The following is a 14,869-nucleotide window of genomic DNA, read 5'->3' on the forward strand; positions in this document are numbered from 1 at the left end:
GACAAACGTAGACAACTAATCAACTAATCACACGCACATCTAAAACAGGTTGAATGCAAGTCATGTGGGTTTATGATATGTTTTACCGTAGTGTGGATGCAGTCTTAGAAACATCTTCAATACTGAACTCACTTCCTTGATTTTAAACCTTGAAGGGTTAATGTAACTTTAAAGGCAAAGCAATATTCGGATGAGTAACGCCAAGAGAGGCTAATAAAAACTTAACATCTTTAGATGGGTCATCATATTTGTATTTCATTAAAGTTGACGCTCTGTTGTTACGTTTGTTATAGACTCTTGTTCTGCCGGAATTCAAGTATAGAAGCGTGTTATAACATATGTGAAAATCTTGAAGTCACGTTGTCGATGAAGACTTATGCAATAAAGGTAACTTTTTTTTGTTCAGAATAAAATCTGTTTAGCTTTCTTTTTTTTCTCTATTTCTGTTGTACCCTTTTAGTTTTCTGTAAAACAAGACTACTGAGACTGCTATATGTCTCTCCGTCCGCACTTTATCTGTCCGCCCTCAGGTCTTAAAAAATAGTGTGGTTAGAGGGCTGCAAATTGGTATGTTGATCATCCACCCTCCAATCATCAAACATACCGAATTGCAGCCCTCTAGCCTCAGTAGTTTTGATTTTATTTAAGGTTCATGTTAGCCATGATCATGCGTCTGGCATCGCTGTAGGTGCCTACAACACAACCTACCACCGGACCGTGGCTAAACTTTTCATGGGTCGTGGCTCAGAGTTTCATACAACATTATACGTTGTACAGAAAACTCGATTGCGCTTTAGAAATTTTTGCGTAATCTTTAATTGTTTTCTTTTGTTTCTTTATTTTTCACTTTACGTCGTTGCTGTTTCGTCTACTTTCTTCTTATTTTGTCGTTTCTTTTCATCATAAACTGTTGCTATTTTTTCCCTTCATTGAAAGAACGTCAGCTCTCTGTATAAAATGCACTTTCTAATAACTGACCTCATTTCTTTTGGAACAGGAATAAACTCTCATTGAGCCTTTGGTATAAACTTCTGAGAATCCTTAAGCGGATTTTTGTCAATTTGAGAAAACAGAAGATAAACGAAAAATATAAAGGAATAGAAAAAAAATAATTAGGGGACCCAGTAGGGAAATCGTCTTAGCCATTCATTCCTCTCTGAAAAGGATGCTATAAGGATTCAACTTCGAAAAGAGGTTTTGTTATAGGGCTGCATTCCTTCCATTGAAATTAATAGAATGTCTTAATAGTATACTCTCATTTTAAAAAGAAGTCAGGAACAAATTAATCAAGATAAATATGAACTCTTATATATATATATATATATATATATATATATATATATATATATATATATATATATATATATATATATAGTATATATATATATATATATATATATATATATATATATATATATATATATATATATATATATATATATATATATATATATATATATAAATAAGGTCTTTTGACACGAAGGAAAAAAATGAAAAAAGCGAGATAGGACCGAAAGTACTCGGCTATCTCGCTTTTTCATTTTTTTCCTTCGGGGAGGGGCAAAAAACCTTTATTTATACATAGCATCACGTTTTATATACTTCGTGATCAAGTTATTAATCAATATATATATATATATATATATATATATATATATATATATATATATATATATATATATATATATATATATATGATGTATATATATATATGTATATATATATATATATATATATATATATATATATATATATATGAAGAAAAAATAAGCCTATCATATTTCCTTTTTATTTTTTGATTAAGAAATAACCTGATTTATTAGTAAATTTTGTCATATTTTTTTTTTTCAAAGTATGATTGATTTTTTAAATTTAATGTTACGATGTTCTTAGGTCTCACCCGACTAAAATAGTAATAACCTTTGTAAAAGTGCTTGCATTATGCTCGTTTACAATCAACAAGCCCATACGGTCGTTTGAGATCTCGGAGCATCGTCTGTTGGTTGACGTAAGGAAGTAAAGGCTGCCCGTAGTTACTGATTTCTTTCAGTTGGAGTTGGAGAGTTGATTGGTCGGTGTGCACCAGGACAGTCAGAGAATCAGTTGGTGGGTGTACAATATTACTTCATCCGATTTCATTATTATTAATATGGCAAGCTAAAACCTTAGCAGCCGAGGATGGCTCATGGACTTGGACGTCAGAATGGCAGCAAGCTTAATAACACCTTTTTTCCGAGCTACGTATAGTCCATTCCACCACGGGACTTTGGAATCTCACTTCAGCGGATCGGGACTAATGAAGATGTGAGTACAATGAGTTAATGCAAGTTCAAGTACTGTCCGATCATTAGTTTAAAGTTTTTTTCGTATCAACTTTGATCCCCCATCACGCTCATTAAATAAATTAAAAGGACGTAAAGAATATTTAACATCAAATTTATCATTATACTTATCTCATTATTCAGTGCTATCCGATAACGAATTTTTATATTTCTCTTTCATTTGTTTTTACGTAATTTATCAAATAGAAAGGGATGTCGAATAGTTAATTTTCTTCTACGTAATTTATACACGTGTTGCAGATTTTTTTCGACCCTTTATCATTTCTAATTTGCTTTATATGTATAATTTTTATCGTACTTATTTGTGTTGTCAGGTCCTTGTATTTCCTTTGATAATTAATGGACATCGGGAGGAGGAAGTTTGCATTCCCTCACTTTTGACGGGTTCCTTCTCAAGACGGAGGAGTGCAGTGACTCAACTCCTTTCACGCCATTCCTTCCTTCGGAATAACTACAGTTTTTCGCTATTTCATATATAGATAATTGTCATTATTATTAATAGTTAACTATCTTAATCATTTCTTGTTAATTGTTAATTAAATATAATTTGAAGCCTAAAATTGTTTATTTTACGATTGTTCCATACATTAATTTTATCAAATGGCGCCCCCGGGTGGGCGTGATGGGAAGTGAGTCATTGCCGTTTTTTGTCCTCGTCTTTGTTCCGTTCTCGGCTTGCGTTATTACTATTGAATTTCAAAGTAGCTATATTTGGGCACTCTTATGTACGTGACGTAGAACCCCTTTGATGAAGTGAATGTTACAGATAGCGAGATTACTTTAGGCTATTCATTCCTGGTGCAACTTTTGATATATTGATCAATCAGAAAAAATTTGAGTTTGAGAGCATTTTCGCCTTGCTTTATTGTTATTTTACTGGTTGAAACGATTTAAAGGACTCTGTTGAATTGTCTTGATATTTTTATAAAATTTCCTAGGGCAACAATTATTGGATCCCAAATTCAAAGTAGATTTTGATGAAAATAATAACAGATTTGGTTCTCCAGCTGTCAGAAAATTTGATTATTTTACTCTTACATTTGCCATAAAGAAAGATCCTTACAAATATATTCAAATGTTCTGTTAACTTAAAACAACTAGTAAGCTCTCGGGGAAATTATAGGGCCAAGTTACTAAAATTCATGGAACAAAGTCTTCCTTTGTTAACAAGTCTGTTGAGGAGCGGGAAAATTTAATCCGGAAGCTCGGACGGCTTCAAGATGAACTGAGTAACTTGATAAAGTAATCAGAGACCTTAAATGGGAAGCAAACCGTTCTGATGAATCTGTTGCAAAATCAGAGAATGATCAAGAAATTGATGACAGCATTCACTATGAGGACCTTATTTCAGAAATGTTTTTGGAACACGTTATCAAAATTAAATTCTTCACCTTCAAATGTTAATCCAGTAACTAGCATGTTAAAAAGTCCAACGGCTCCTCTACCCGTTTTTAAAAGCAGTGAAGGTGAAGATTTACAAGCCTTTTTGAAACAATTTGAAGACGTAGCAGAACACTTTAGCTACACTGATTTTGATAAGTTTTTGCTTCTCAAAACAGCAAATTTCTGGGAGGGCTTCAGTATTGCTTGGTTCCACTTGATAGTTCATCAGCCCACAAATATTCTGTTGCAAAACCTCTGTTGTTAGAAGCGTTAGCCTCGCCTACTACACGTAAATTTAATGTAATCAAACAAATGTCTAACTTGAAGCTTGATTACCACTCAGAGCCCTTCGAATATATAGGTAGAGTCAATTCCATTTATAATTCATTTTCTGACCTAGATATTACAACAAATGATATATTACAGTATTTTGCATGGACAGGCTTAAACGAAAATTTCAAGTCTCACCTAATACAAATTACAAATGAGAATAAACCATCGTTAGCCCTAATTAGAAGTCAATTTTATGAAGCTAATGAACGCTATTTGAATGCTCAAAAGCATTATAAAGCTAGAAGCAAATGTAAAGAAAATTCTTCAACGGACCTAACTAGCATGGCAGCGGCTGTTCAATCAATTAAGTTCAGTAATGTTTTTAAAATTTGCCCCCTCTGTGTGGATAATATAAATCCCCATCCACTTCACAAATGCACTAAGTATCCTACTCCTTCCACTAAGGTCGCACAAATCAAGGCTCTCAAGGGTTGTATAAAGTGTGCAAGAATTGATCATAATGCTGATAGTTGCAAGTTCCATTTTAATAAAAGATGTATTTGTGGGGCTTGGCATTTCAGCTTCTTGTGTCTTGTGAGGAAAAATCCAAAGTACAAGAAAGTAAGAAAAAAGACATTGATCAGAAAAAGCCTAAGGAGAATAAAATTGGAGAAACGTTCTTCCAGCGTATCTTGCATTGATGAGTATAGTGAAATTTTTGAGGCCAAAGATAGCAGTCTTGCAATATTGCCAACATTTTCATGTGTCCTTCAAGGAGGGACAATGCGGTGTATGCGTGACAGTGGTAGCCAGAGCAATTTTATTGTTGAAGATAGGGCGAAAAGTGAAAACTTGCCTATCACAAAATCTGATATAAGTCTTAAAGTAAAGGGGTTTTTAATTCTTCTCGTGTATATCCATACTAAACTGCTATGAGGTAAATTTAGATATTGGAGGCAAGAATTATTGTATTGAAGCAATAGGTGTCCCCAAAATATCCACATCTTTAAAATTACCAGGTTTGGGTTTGGTAGCCAGAAGTTTTTATGATAAAGGTTACACATTGGCAGATCAGTTTATGATGGATGGTGGGGATAATATAATGAATTTGGAATTTATTCTTGGCTCTAATTCAGCTTATTGTTTGAAAGAGCAAATCATTGCCTTTGGTGAATTTGAGGGTAACATACCTTCTGTGTATTCACAAACTAGTGCAGGAATGATGTTGCTAGGAAATATAGAACAAATGCAGTCGAATTTGAAGTATCTTCCATATTGTCCATCCAATCCTATTTCTGCTCAGTGTATTGGAGTGGAAGAATCACCTAACATTGGTGTGACCTATAAAGATATTGTACTTAATAGCACTTCTTACTCAAACCCACACCCTGAGCCAGACACAAAACAGGTTGGGATTAATTATGTAGTTTTGGGCGGAGATGGAGAAATTTGCAGATAAATAAAATACAAAGTGGGCTGCAGAGAAAGTACTTGATAAGCTTTGCTGTGATACGTTAAGTTATGATTCAGAAAATATTCCGGATGTGTCTGTGGAGACAAATGAGAGAATAGTCAATTATGTTCTAAAAAAATACAAAGAGAAATGATGATGGCAGGTTAGTCATGCCACTTATTTGGAACCATAAGGTTGATCACCTTTTGGCTAAAATAAAAATTTAGCCACTCAAATTCTTAAAGCAAATTTTAAGAAACACTCTAAGAATAACAATGGTTATTTGAAAATGATTGACCAAACATTTAGAGAGCAGGCAGATTTGGGAATAATAGAGATAATTGACAATCTTGATCAATATTTGGAAGAGAATCCAAATTACAGTTTTTTAGCACATATGGGTGTGTTTAAACCAGAGAGAGACACCACAAAATGTAGAGTAGTCTACCTCTCAACTTTGTGTGAGAAGAATCGTAACGGTACAGCCTTAAGTCATAAACCAGGCCATGTTAAGTGGGGACCCAGCTTGAATCAAAGATCACTAGTGCTCTCTTGCATTTGCGTTTTGATAGTTATTTGTTTTGTTTTGATATTAAAAAGGCATTTTTGAATATATGCTTATTACCACCACAAGATTCTATTAAACTTTTGTTTCTCTGGTACCGAAATATAAGCAAAGGCGACTACACCATTGTCGGATATCAGTCAAAGCGTCTCCCATTTGGTCTTGTCTGCATCACCATGCTTGTTGTTATTGGGCTTATATAAAATTTTGATACTCGATACCGAGGAGGATTCCAGTGAAGTGAAAGAACTTAAGAGACACTTTATGCTCTCCATTTATATGGACAATGGAGCGATAAGTGCAAATGATTCCAGTAAATTGAAATGGTCTATTGATAGGTTAGGTTTAATATTTGAGCCATATAAATTTTATTTACAGCAAATATGTGACAAATAACACTGATATTCAAGCTGATATCGACAAAGATCAGGAAGAGAAGACTCCAGAGTGAGGTGAAACTTTTGGGCCTAAATGGAATCGAATTAAAGATCATTTTGTTAACGAAACCACTAAACTAGATTGTAAAGCCACTACAAAGAGATTATTTTGAAATCGATAGCATCACACTATGACATATTTGGGTTAACTATGCCGAATTAATGAATAGGGCTAGATCATTCCTTCATGATCTACAGTGTAATTTCTAGTCTAGACTGGGATCATAGGTTGTCTGAGGAATTACTTCATGAGTGGAAGAAAATATGTAAACAGGTGAATGCCAATCCTAATGTCAGTGTTGCAAGATTTGTTGGTAGAAGAGACGAGTATTATAACCTAATTGCGTTTGTCGACAGCAGCAAATCCATTTACGGATCCAGTAATGTATATTCAGAACGTTAACGGTGGTCAAGTAAGTTTTTGATGGCCAAACCAAAAAAACCGGTTTGTGAATCGACAACTGTCAACCAAGAGCATTCCATCCTTGGAATTTCAGGCAATAGCTCTAGGCACAGAAATGCTTATTGATCTTTATCAGGAACTCTCAGGTCCATCCTGTATGTGTCCTGTTAACGTTGTTGGTTTAACACTCTACTCAGATAGCATGGTGTGTCTGTCTTGGATTAATTCTTATGTCCATAAAATGGATAAGATGAGCAAAAGAAGTATTTTTATTCTCAATAGACTTGATCATATTAGTAGACTATGTGAAGTTCATCCAATAAAGTTCCAATTTGTCTCTGGTATTGAAAACCCTGCGGACTATGTGGACACGACCAGTGTCCTTACCAATATTTTAATTAAGTCAAATTACTTTTCTTGGGGGCCAATAATTTTTTACCTCACCCTTGTGCATGCTCAAAAGAGTCTGGATGATTACGCTGGCAATTCTAGTTCCTAATCCTCTTGCAAAGCCAATAATAAAGTGATCTCGACTTTGTGAATGTGGAGAGCTCTGGTGATGGTGCCCCTAGAATGGCTCGGAACATTTAGAACTGTTGAACAGGTGTTCCAGCTTCCGTAAGCTGGTTCCATTCATCGGTGTGTCCTCGGGTTCATTAATAAACTGAGATCTCGACTGAATGGTAGGAATTTTGCGTAGAGTTATCCAGGAAAAAGAACTCTCTGATGAGGAACTATACTTACAGGCAAGAAGAAACATTATCCGTGAGGATCAAAGGGATTAATTTCCGGACATATTTGAATATTGAAAGCTGTAATAAGGCAGCCTATACAATTCCTAACCTTGTTTAGTTCAGTTAAATATTTATCTTGACAGCCAGGGTATCTTGCGTGTAAAGAGTAAATTTTCAAGATTCAAAGATGATGAGACCTTGCGTTTCCCAATTCTTTTGGCTAAAAATAGTAGGCTGACTAGACTGATAATTTTAGACCTTCATAATTGCACCTTCATGCTGGATGCTACAGACTTTTGACTGAATTAAGGAAACAATTCTGGGTACCCTGTTATTTTTCTGTTGTGAAGAAGGTTCTCAAAGACTGTATTACGTGCAGAAAAATTAACCAACGTACAATAAAGTTAAATCAGTCTCCATACAAAGAATTTAGGCTAAATCCTCCAAACATCCCATTCCGGTCCATATTTCTTGATCATTTGGGACACTATTTTGTGAAATATAATGGAAGGAATATCAAAGTTTGGATTCTATGCATTACATGTCTTTGGACTCGAGCCATGAATTTAAAGATTTGTTTCGATCTCGGCACTAAGGAATTTTTGAGGGCTTTGCAGCTTCATTCCTTTGAATACGGTATACCTCAATCTTGCATATCAGACCATGGATCTTCATTTGTTTTTGCTGGCGCAAACATAATCAAGGACCTCCTAGAGGCCCTGAAATACAAACTTATTTTGAAGAACATTGTGTGAAGTCTTTCACATTTGATCATTATGCAAAAAAGGATGCCATCCTTTAGGTGGACTATTGGAAATTTTGTCAAAATGGTAAGGCAGTTGCTGAGGTGTTCCATCAAGAATTATGTTCTCGATCACCGAGACTTTGAATTCATGGTGTCACAGATAATTCATATGATTAACAGACGTCCCATTGCCTTCCACGAGGCTCTTCGTGACGAAGGCAGCGAGACTATACCAGATCCGATTACGCCAGAGAAGCTTATTCACGGGTTTGAGCTTATGTCTGTAAATCTCATTCCCGAGTTGAATCCTGGACCAGATAAGGATCCTGACTGGTCGACAAATGTTGATGCCGTGAGTAAGGCTCAAGAAAGCTATATGAAACTCAATAGGATAAGAAATGCCCTTAATGAAACTTATCATTCAGAATTTTTGAATACTTTGATGAAACAGGCCGTAAATAATAAGAGTAGGTATAAACCTGTTACTCATCACAGACTTAATAAGGGTTTGACATTGTCTTGGTGAAAGAAGAAAAACATTAAACCTATGCAATTTTCCTATGGCTGTTGTTATCAAGGAATGTAACAATCAATATAAATGGAGAAGGTCACAGATGCTATTCTTATGAATGGAAAACACTAGGGAAAATATAAACGCCATGTGACTTCTCTAATTCCAATTTTGAGTCGAAAGGAGATGTCCTCCAATACTGAAGAGCAAATTAGTCGGACCTAATTCTGAACTCTGGTCCAAGTGTAGGACCAGGAAATGAATCCAGAATAAGAAGGAAAGCTTCAAAGGCGAGTGAGGAGAAAACTCGGAAGATTCTGTCTGATAGTTGAATCTAGCGAGTTTTTGTATATAAATTTGTATATATATATTGCATATGATATGTTCTTTATAGAATAATTTGGTGATGGGTAAGAATTAAGCTAAACTCTGATATTTAGTTCAGTATTTCCACAAGTAATTTGAAAATACTGAACCCCGCCCCCCTTCCGGAGTGAAGAAAAAATAAGCCTATCATATTTCCTTTTTATTTTTGATTAAGAAATAACCTGATTTATTAGTAAATTTTGTCATAATTTTTTTTTCAAAGTATGATTGATTTTTTAAATTTAATGTTACGATGTTCTTAGGTCTAACACCCGACTAAAATAGTAATAACCTTTGTAAAAGTGCTTGCATTATGCTCGTTTACGATCAACAAGCCCATACGGTCGTTTGAGATCTCGGAACATCGTCTGTTGGTTGACGAAGGAAGAAAAGGGTAAAGGCTGCCCCGTAGTTACTGATTTCTTTCAGTTGGAGTTGGAGAGTTGATTGGTCGGTGTGCACCAGGACAGTCAGAGAATCAGTTGGTGGGTGTACAATATTACTTCATCCGATTCATTATTATTAATATGGCAAGCTAAAACCAAGTTAGCAGCCGAGGATGGCTCATGGACTTGGACGTCAGAATGGCAGCAAGCTTAATAACACCTTTTTTCCGAGCTACGTATAGTCCATTCCACCACGGGACTTTGGAATCTCACTTCAGCGGATCGGGACTAATGAAGATGTGAGTACAATGAGTTAATGCAAGTTCAAGTACTGTCCGATCATTAGTTTAAAGTTTTTTTCGTATCAACTTTGATCCCCCATCACGCTCATTAAATAAATTAAAAGGACCTAAAGAATATTTAACATCAAATTTATCATTATACTTATCTCATTATTCAGTGCTATCCGATAACGAATTTTTATATTTCTCTTTCATTTGTTTTTACGTAATTTATCAAATAGAAAGGGATGTCGAATAGTTAATTTTCTTCTACGTAATTTATACACGTGTTGCAGATTTTTTTTTTTTTTTCGACCCTTTATCATTTCTAATTTGCTTTATATGTATAATTTTTATCGTACTTATTTGTTATCAGGTCCTTGTATTTCCTTTGATAATTAATGGACATCGGGAGGAGGAAGTTTGCATTCCCTCACTTTTGACGGGTTCCTTCTCAAGACAGAGGAGTGCAGTGACTCAACTCCTTTCACGCCACCTTCCTTCCTTCGGAATAACTACAGTTTTTCGCTATTTCATATATAGATAATTGTCATTATTATTAATAGTTAACTATCTTCACATTCTTGTTAATTGTTAATTAAATATAATTGAAGCCTAAAATGTTTATTTTACGATTGTTCCATACATTAATTTTATCAAATGGCGCCCCGGGTGGCGTGATGGGAAGTGAGTCATTGCCGTTTTTTGTCCTCGTCTTTGTTCCGTTCTCGGCTTGCGTTATTACTATTGAATTTCAAAGTAGCTATATTTGGGCACTCTTATGTACGTGACGTAGAAACCTTTGATGAAGTGAATGTTACAGATAGCGAGATTACTTTAGGCTATTCATTTCCTGGTGCAACTTTTGATATATTGATCAATCAGAAAAAATTTGAGTTTGAGAGCATTTTCGCCTTGCTTTATTGTTATTTTACTGGTTGAAACGATTTAAAGGACTCTGTTGAATTGTCTTGATATTTTTATAAAATTTCCTAGGGCAACAATTATTGGATCCCAAATTCAAAGTAGATTTTGATGAAAATAACAGATTTGGTTCTCCAGCTGTCAGAAAATTTGATTATTTTACTCTTACATTTGCCATAAAGAAAGATCCTTACAAATATATTCAAAATGTCTGTTAACTTAAAACAACTAGTAAGCTCTCGGGGAAATTATAGGGGCCAAGTTACTAAAATTCATGGAACAAAGTCTTCCTTTGTTAACAAGTCTGTTGAGGAGCGGGAAAATTTAATCCGGAAGCTCGGACGGCTTCAAGATGAACTGAGTAAACTTGATAAAGTAATCAGAGACCTTAAATGGGAAGCAAACCGTTCTGATGAATCTGTTGCAAAATCAGAGAATGATCAAGAAATTGATGACAGCATTCACTATGAGGACCTTATTTCAGAATGTTTGACGCCGTTATCAAAATTAAATTCTTCACCTTCAAATGTTAATCCAGTAACTAGCATGTTAAAAAGTCCAACGGCTCCTCTACCCGTTTTTAAAAGCAGTGAAGGTGAAGATTTACAAGCCTTTTTGAAACAATTTGAAGACGTAGCAGAACACTTTAGCTACACTGATTTTGATAAGTTTTTGCTTCTCAAACAGCAAATTTTCTGGAGGGCTTCAGTATTGCTTGGTTCACTTGATAGTTTCACAGCACAAATATTCTGTTGCAAAAACCTCTGTTTGTTAGAAGCGTTAGCCTCGCCTACTACACGTAAATTTAATGTAATCAAACAAATGTCTAACTTGAAGCTTGATTACCACTCAGAGCCCTTCGAATATATAGGTAGAGTCAATTCCATTTATAATTCATTTTCTGACCTAGATATTACAACAAATGATATATTACAGTATTTTGCATGGACAGGCTTAAACGAAAATTTCAAGTCTCACCTAATACAAATTACAAATGAGAATAAACCATCGTTAGCCCTAATTAGAAGTCAATTTTATGAAGCTAATGAACGCTATTTGAATGCTCAAGCATTATAAAGCTAGAAGCAAATGTAAAGAAAATTCTTCAACGGACCTAACTAGCATGGCAGCGGCTGTTCAATCAATTAAGTTCAGTATGTTTTTAAAAATTTGCCCCTCTGTGTGGATAATATAAATCCCCATCCACTTCACAAATGCACTAAGTATCCTACTCCTTCCACTAAGGTCGCACAAATCAAGGCTCTCAAGGGTTGTATAAAGTGTGCAAGAATTGATCATAATGCTGATAGTTGCAAGTTCCATTTTAATAAAAGATGTATTTGTGGGGCTGGCATTTCAGCTTCTTGTGTCTTGAGGAAAAATCCAAGTACAAGAAAGTAAGAAAAAAGACATTGATCAGAAAAAGCCTAAGGAGAATAAAATTGGAGAAACTTCTTCCAGCGTATCTTGCATTGATGAGTATAGTGAAATTTTTGAGGCCAAAGATAGCAGTCTTGCAATATTGCCAACATTTTCATGTGTCCTTCAAGGAGGGACAATGCGGTGTATGCGTGACAGTGGTAGCCAGAGCAATTTTATTGTTGAAGATAGGGCGAAAAAAAAAGTGAAAACTTGCCTATCACAAAATCTGATATAAGTCTTAAAGTAAAGGGGTTTAATTCTTCTCGTGTATATCATACTAACTGCTATGAGGTAATTTAGATATTGGAGGCAAGAATTATTGTATTGAAGCAATAGGTGTCCCCGCCCCAAAATATCCACATCTTTAAAATTACCAGGTTTGGGTTTGGGTTGGTAGCCAGAAGTTTTTATGATAAAGGTTACACATTGGCAGATCAGTTTATGATGGATGGTGGGGATATATTAATGAATTTGGAATTTATTCTTGGCTCTAATTCAGCTTATTGTTTGAAAGATCAAATCATTGCCTTTGGTGAATTTGAGGGTAAACATACCTTCTGTGTATTCACAAACTAGTGCAGGAATGATGTTGCTAGGAAATATAGAACAAATGCAGTCGAATTTGAAGTATCTTCCATATTGTCCATCCAATCCTATTTCTGCTCAGTGTATTGGAGTGGAAAGAATCACCTAACATTGGTGTGACCTATAAAGATATTGTACTTAATAGCACTTCTTACTCAAACCCACACCCTGAGCCAGACACAAAACAGGTTGGGATTAATTATGTAGTTTTGGGCGGAGATGGAGAAATTTCAGATATAAATATACAAAGGGCTGCAGAGAAAGTACTTGATAAGCTTTGCTGTGATACGTTAAGTTATGATTCAGAAAAATATTCGGATGTGTCTGTGGAGACAAATGAGAGAATAGTCAATTATGTTCTAAAAATACAAAGAGAAATGATGATGGCAGGTTAGTCATGCCACTTATTTGAACCATAAGGTTGATCACCTTTTGGCTAAAAATAAAAATTTAGCCACTCAAATTCTTAAAGCAAATTTTAAGAAACACTCTAAGAATAACAATGGTTATTTGAAAATGATTGACCAAACATTTAGAGAGCAGGCAGATTTGGGAATAATAGAGATAATTGACAATCTTGATCAATATTTGGAAGAGAATCCAAATTACAGTTTTTTAGCACATATGGGTGTGTTTAAACCAGAGAGAGACACCACAAAATGTAGAGTAGTCTACCTCTCAAATTTGTGTGAGAAGAATCGTAACGGTACAGCCTTAAGTCATAAACCAGGCCATGTTAAGTGGACCCAGCTTGAATCAAAGATCACTAGTGCTCTCTTGCATTTGCGTTTTAATTTGATAGTTATTTGTTTTGTTTTGAATATTAAAAAAGGCATTTTTGAATATATGCTTATTACCACAAGATTCTATTAAACTTTTGTTTCTCTGGTACCGAAATATAAGCAAAGGCGACTACACCATTGTCGGATATCAGTCAAAGCGTCTCCCATTTGGTCTTGTCTGCTCACCATGCTTGTTGTTATTGGGCTTATATAAAATTTTGATACTCGATACCGAGGAGGATTCCAGTGAAGTGAAAGAACTTAAGAGACACATTTATGCTCTTCTTTATATGGACAATGGAGCGATAAGTGCAAATGATTCCAGTAAATTGAAATGGTCTATTGATAGGTTAGGTTTAATATTTGAGCCATATAAATTTTATTTACAGCAATATGTGACAAATAACACTGATATTCAAGCTGATATCGACAAAGATCAGGAAGAGAAGACTCCAGATGAGGTGAAACTTTTGGGCCTAAAATGGAATCGAATAAAAGATCATTTGTTAACGAAACCACTAAAACTAGATTGTAAAGCCACTACAAAGAGACTTATTTTGAAATCGATAGCATCACACTATGACTATTTGGGTTAACTATGCCATTAATGAATAGGGCTAGATCATTCCTTCATGATCTACAGTGTAATTCTAGTCTAGACTGGATCATAGGTTGTCTGAGGAATTACTTCATGAGTGGAAGAAAATATGTAAACAGGTGAATGCCAATCCTAATGTCAGTGTTGCAAGATTTGTTGGTAGAAGAGACGAGTCTTATAACCTAATTGCGTTTGTCGACAGCAGCAAATCCATTTACGGATCAGTAATGTATATTCAGAACGTTAACGGTGGTCAAGTAAGTTTTTTGATGGCCAAAAACCGGTTTGTGAATCGACAACTGTCAACCAAGAGCATTCCATCCTTGGAATTTCAGGCAATAGCTCTAGGCACAGAAATGCTTATTGATCTTTATCAGGAACTCTCAGGTCCATCCTGTATGTGTCCTGTTAACGTTGTTGGTTTAACACTCTACTCAGATAGCATGGTGTGTCTGTCTTGGAATTAATTCTTATGTCATAAATGGATAAGATGAGCAAAAGAAGTATTTTTATTCTCAATAGACTTGATCATATTAGTAGACTATGTGAAGTTCATCCAATAAAGTTCCAATTTGTCTCTGGTATTGAAAACCCTGCGGACTATGTGACACGACCAGTGTCTTACAATATTTTAATTTTAATTAAGTCAAATTACTTTTCTGGGCCTAATTTTCTACCT

At 35.0% G+C, this 14,869-nt stretch overlaps 1 long non-coding RNA gene across 1 annotated transcript; it reads left to right on the forward strand.

Annotated features, from left to right (window-relative positions):
* The first annotated feature begins 2,129 nt into the window (after positions 1-2,129).
* On the forward strand, positions 2,130-2,902 carry LOC135226323 (uncharacterized). Its single transcript, XR_010317197.1, has 2 exons — positions 2,130-2,304; positions 2,657-2,902. It is a non-coding gene; the product is annotated as an uncharacterized LOC135226323 (long non-coding RNA).
* The last annotated feature ends 11,967 nt before the right edge of the window (positions 2,903-14,869 follow it).

This window comes from Macrobrachium nipponense, chromosome 14, assembly GCF_015104395.2.
Source record: "Macrobrachium nipponense isolate FS-2020 chromosome 14, ASM1510439v2, whole genome shotgun sequence".
Lineage (NCBI taxonomy): Eukaryota > Metazoa > Arthropoda > Malacostraca > Decapoda > Palaemonidae > Macrobrachium > Macrobrachium nipponense.